This window comes from Corvus hawaiiensis, chromosome 12, assembly GCF_020740725.1.
Source record: "Corvus hawaiiensis isolate bCorHaw1 chromosome 12, bCorHaw1.pri.cur, whole genome shotgun sequence".
Classification (NCBI taxonomy): Eukaryota; Metazoa; Chordata; class Aves; order Passeriformes; family Corvidae; genus Corvus; species Corvus hawaiiensis.
The window spans coordinates 3021049-3027010 of NC_063224.1; the positions used below are offsets into that span (position 1 = coordinate 3021049).

The 5962-nt window shown below is 43.9% G+C and overlaps 1 long non-coding RNA gene across 1 annotated transcript; it reads right to left on the reverse strand.

Moving 5' to 3' along the window:
• Positions 1-208: 208 nt before the first annotated feature.
• On the reverse strand, positions 209-5219 carry LOC125331877. Its single transcript, XR_007206252.1, has 2 exons — positions 5131-5219; positions 209-1480 (listed from the first exon to the last, which is right to left on the reverse strand). It is a non-coding gene; the product is annotated as an uncharacterized LOC125331877 (long non-coding RNA).
• Positions 5220-5962: the final 743 nt, after the last annotated feature.

The window sequence follows — 5962 nt, forward strand, 5'->3', positions numbered from 1 at the left end:
GGCAAAAACAAGAATAGGCACAAGTGACTTTTCCAGTTGGTGTTTACTCTTTCCCAGGCCGCAAAACATCCATTGACTGTGAAACTTCAATTTGCTGCATAACAAATGCCTGCTTTTGTAATAGGCTAATAAAGCTGTTTCACAAATAACAGCACGAGAAGCTGCAGATGCTGACCTAAAAAAAAACCCCAAATAAATACAAGCAACATTAGGGTTTAATTCGATTATTTATTAAATATTTATCACAGTATCTGGGAATGGCAGGAATTTCATTCTGCCCAGCTGGTCATTCTGAGATGTTGAAGCCAGCAAAGGGATGGCAAGACGGAGATCTTGTGCCTCCTGGGAGCTCTAAATCGCACTTCGAGGCTGGAATTTGGTTCTTTGCTCCTATTTCGCCATCCCTGAGGAAAGGAAGGTGTTTCTTTGCTCACTTACATGGGGGAAAGCTTTTTTTTGAAAATGTGGAAAGCACAGAAATCTGGATTGTCAGTAGCCCTGCCCAAGCTTGGTGGTTATAAATAAAATGAGCCAGGAGAAAATCCTTGGTCCTGAGGTGTCAGGGCTTGTAGCCCTTGGGATGATCCCTGGGATCCAGGCATTCCCTGGGAGCACTACTCTCATCCCCATGTTCACCCAGCCCACCTCATGCAGATTTTCTGGATGGGCAGAAAATGTGGCTGAGCACAGAAGGGAATATTTGGGCCGGGAAAGGGAGTTAGATGCTGATTACTGAGTAAATATTGCCCCCTTTGAAGCGAGCAGGTCTGTGTTTGGGCAGGATCAGATACTCTTTGCTCACAGTTTGAGGCACATCATGAGTTATTTTGTGTTCCTGCCATTGGGAACATGATTTCACCGCAGCCCATTGCAAAGGGCCAGCTGAGGTAAAGGGCAGGGAAAGGCGTTGGGATGCAGATGCCCTATGGCCACAGCCTGTTGTCCAGCTGGAAAATCCCTAATTTCTGCTATAACACAACCCAGCCATCAGACATTTTCCAGGGCAACTGCTGGGTGGGGAGGACAGGGACATCTGGATATTACCAGGGAAGCTCTCTCTGCCATGAACCATCCTCCTTGCTCCTTTATGGAGTCTGAAAAGCTGAGATTTGAGCTTTATTCCTGCCTGGGAAGGCTTTATTCTTTCCCTTTCTCCATATTCAGTGTGGTAATAAAGTCAGGACATGAGGAATCTGGTCAATGTTGTGTTCCATCCCTGCCACACACGCCAGTGCCCTGTGTTTAAAGGCTATATTTTGGAAATAAACCTTTTTTTCCTATCGTTTGTCCAAATCCTCGTATTTTTCCTAAGCAGCATCTGTTGCAGGGAGAAGTCAGTGGGTGTCAGTGTCATTCAGGATCAGACCAGGACAAGCAGGGCTCTCCTACGTCAGAGCTTTTCAGGGTTTTACCACATTTGGATGCAGCGCGGATCAGGGATCTGGCACGAATTGTTCTTCCGCATCTTCTGTCAGTGTCACTGAGATAGAAAACAGAAAGCACCAGCCTGCAATAAACTCCCAGATGTGCTAAGTACCACACAATGGAAATCCTTTCAGCAAACTGTCAGGAGGAAGAGACTTCACAGGGAGTAGGGAAGGGCAGCTGCCTCTGCTGGATTTGGCAGACTGGGTTTTACAGCTGCTCCCCACCCCATTACAACCCCATTTATCTGCTCCGTGCCCATCCCTGTCCTGCCCCCGCTGCAGACAGAGCTGTGCTGAGCTCAGGATAAGGAGCTTCATCCTCTCCAGGGGTGCTGGAGCTGTGATAACTCCACCAGTGCTGAGGGCAGTTTCTGAGAGTTTAAGGGTTTTTGGAGATGTTGTAACAAAATCTTTCTGCTCATGTGAGGATAGCTTTTTTAAGCACAAAAAAAAAATCAGATATTTGACATTTTCTGAGTTGCCACCCTCCAGAAGGAACAGCCGCTGCCTGGGTCAGGATCAAGTGCACTGGACTAAGGGAAGGAAAGGACATAACTGTGGCCCTGATCCTGCTGGAAGCATTTCCATGCCATGCTGAACACTTGGCTGCTCTGCCCTCAGCTGAGCTACCAACAGATGTGTTTTTTATGGCCACAGATAACTTTCTTCTGAACACGAAACCCCAGAGATAAAAAGGCCTTTATTTACAAGTGGTGGAGCAGAGAGGTTGCAAACTGCATCCCTGAGCCAGCCAAGATTTCTGTCCAGGGGTGGGAGAGGGGTGGGAAGTCAGTGGTGTTGGAAATAATACACCACATTTTGCCCCTGGCACTTCTGGGCTCGTTTGCACTCTTTCCACTGGGCTCTGTGAATTTCTCCTGCACGGAAAGAACAGAAATTAAGTAGAATCCAGCTTTTCACTTATCCCAGGCATGTTTGATTCTTAAAAATCTCTTTAAATGACTTTTTGGGGTGGCTCACATGACTTGGAAAGTCCTGGGGCATGGATCAGGGAGAGAAAACACCAAAGAAGTGCCAGCTTCTTTGGTACAAAGGGATGAGACCCCTGTGTGCTCCCAGCTGTGGTGGAAAATCCCAGAAGATTTGTGGGCTCATAAATGGCATTATCTGCAAATAACTGCACCCACACAGAAAAAAATTCCTTTTATTTTGGGGGGAGGGGGGCATTTAGAGTCGCATTTTTAAAGCTTCCTCTCTGAAAAATGAGTTGAAGGAGGTTCCTTTCACAGGTCTACGCTCCAATTATTCCTATAAACTCATCTAGCTGGGAGCCATCCCTTTTTGCTTCTTTACATGTAGAAATAAGGGAAAGGCTGAGCAGGGAGGCTGTGAATCCCTGTCAAGTAAGAATAGCAGCATCAGTAAGAGCTCTTCAATCAGGAGGACTTGCTGCCCTCGCTCCCAGGAGGGAATGTTCCCGGGAATGCCACGTTCCCAGCAGGAACAGCCTCATTTGCATTATGGCAGGACATGGAGACCCAGGTTGGGTTGGAAGTGTTGAGCAAACCTGGTGTGACAACATGGGCCTTGTTTCCAGACCCTGCTTACACTGAGCTGACCCTTTCCAGACCCTCCTCCCTGCTCCCAATGGAAGCTTTGTGAGAAGGAACACGGAACCCCACTGCAAGGAATAAAGGTAGAAGAGCAAGAGAGAAAATAAGGCAAAAAGCATCTGAACCATCACTGCCTCCAGAACTCCTGTAATCCCTCAGACTTCTTTGTTTTCTAATATGGTAGTGAGATTTCAGGGTATCCCATTAATCATCAAATTGTGGAGTGGGCTCTTTTATAGATAATATCACTGTCTATTTAAAAAAAAACCAATACAATCAGAGTCAGGTTCAAAATCTGTTGTTTTTCTACGCAAACACACAGTGTTTTATTAACTCAGGGGTGAGAAATCAGCTGACACGGGCTGTGTTAGCCACAAACCACTGATAAATCCAAAGTACACGGAGGAAAATATCATTATCAGACCAAATGACACTCTCCAACTACAGGCTAAATTATTCCATGATTCCTGATTTTGCAAGATGATAAAATTCATGTTCTTGTGAAAGTTCATCCTCCAGTGCTCAGCTCCAAATCCCTTTACAGCAGCTAGAAATGAGTCATTAACTCCAACCCGGCTTGGATCAGGCTCCTCTCTGGGAAACTCCTTAAAAAATGATGGGAGTTTGCATATGGACAATCCTCAGAAATCATCTCAGTGTTTTATTTGTACACTCGTGTAAAAACTGAAAAGCAGGGAAGCTGATCTTTTCCCAGGAGACAGAAAAATAAGGAGAATATTGTATCCTAGTAGAATAATCAATCTTCCTTGTGGGATGAACATTTCAAATCAGAGGAATAATTTACCGTAGGTAATGATTTAGGAGCACAGATCCCACAAGAGATAATAGGATTTCACTTTGAATTTAACAATATTCCTTTAAAAATGCTTCCTCTGATTATAAAGCTGCTCTTATGGGTGCAATGTTTGTGTAGTAGGTATAAAAAGAGAAAGGGTAATGAGCTCTACTCATTAAAAAAGCAGAAAATATTACGCATTTCAACGAATAATTCAATATATTTTCTTTGTGTTCAGCTTGAAGGTTATTTAACAATCATTTGAAATTATAAGGCTATTTTTTTTTAGGATTTGAGGGTTTTTTTGGTAAAACAAAATAAAAAATTAAGATATATATCTTTTGCTGCAGGAACTAAGCCATTGAGTACAACAATGTTGTACAAATTGCAGACAACTGAAAGCAAGTTCATAATAAAATATAAATACAGAGCTAAAAGTTTCTCCTTTTCAGGAATAAGTCTGATGTCATATATACAAATATCAAATCACTATTAATGACTTTTTAAAGTACTGTGCCGTGATTTTAGAATGGAACTGATGCCTACAACCTTGACGGGAATATAATCTCTTTACTAGCATTTTTATCACTATAAAACACTGGTTTTAAATGCTATTTTGTACTGAGAAGAATATTTTACAATGTTAGATTTCCATTTATCTTGTGGCTCTTAATGTGTTCCGTGATTTACGACCCATTTTGGTTTTCAGATCGGGAGTTCTGCGCTTCAAAGAAATTTTTTGCCAACGTTGTTATTCCCTGCTAAAACTCCATTTCAGTGGTAATGTATTTTTAAAGAGTGAAGTCCAAGAGCAGAAATAGCACAGACTTTTTTTTTTGAAATCTATACAGCCTTGTATAGTTTTCATGTACAGCCTAACATTCATCATCATCTCCCTGCTGCTTTAGGACCATTAATGTTATTATTCCCTTCTTTTTCTGCTAGGTAGGAATATTAATGAGATATCATTTCCCTGCTTCTGTAAAAATCTCTCTCCTGTTGCTTGTTCAGTGGATAAAACCTCCAAAGTCGGTGAGTAGTGAGACCACTGCTGAAACCCCATCCCCTGAACCCAGCTCTGTAAACTCACAAACCACGCTTCACGTTTCACCCCTGCTCCCTGGCTTTGCCTTCAGCTGCCCCCAAATTTAAGGAGCCAAAATTCCCCCCATCCCACCCGTTTTGTCGTCAAAGCATCCAACACTTTACTGAGGCGGATCAGAAGAATCACCACAAACAAACAAGCGGGCAAACTGATTAAACCCCGCCGAAAAAAGCCTTCTTAGTCATCAGATTTCCTGAGACTTTCCCCCTCTCTTGCTGCTCTACTTACTTGTAATTATGTCTGGGGCCATTCCTTCCTATTCCACGGGATAAACTGGAATATTCTGCTCGGCAGTTTTGTCTCTAGCCCTTTAAACACCAGAGACCTTAGAAGCAAACAACCTTTTTTTTCTGCCTGTTATGAAATTTTAATGATCTTCCAAGGCTCTTGAAATCAAACCAACTTTCTTCCCTCCCCCTGCCCCAACAACTTGGCTCCTTTCTACCTTTTGTTTCAGAACTGTGCCCAAACTAAATATACCAAGTCAGGAGGGAACTACAGCTTTAAAACAGGGGTTAAAGTGGCCCTTGTTTTTCTGCACCTCTTCCCGCTCCTGGAAAACACGGGATTTTGCTTGGGGAGCGTTGGAAAAAAGCAGGTTGGGGAGTGGAAAGCAGAGCAGGGATGCGGTCTCTGGGCAGAGAGTCCTCAAAAGGGGTTTCATGGAGGGGATGTGGGCCAAACAGCTTTGTGATGGATGTGTTTATCCTTAAAACTAAGGTCCCATTCAGTGCCGGGACAGCCGGGATTGGGCGGGAGAAGTGCCTGGGAGGACACGGGGGTGTGTTAAGGAGCCTTGTTCAAGCATTCCCTCCAGTGCCACGGCAAGGGTTTCTGTTAAAGGTGATCTGCAGACCTCAAGGATCACCAGGAAGGACACCAAAAGGGTTTTATTTTGCTGGGAAAGAGGAAAACCTCCCTCCAAAGCCTTCCCGGTTCCTGGACATGGCAGGGCTCAAAGGGCTGCAATGACAGGGGAGCTACAAGGTGACAAAAAATGCTGTAAAATAAGGAAGATGCCTGGCTAATCCCTGCTGCTGGAATGCATGTTCTCAACTCA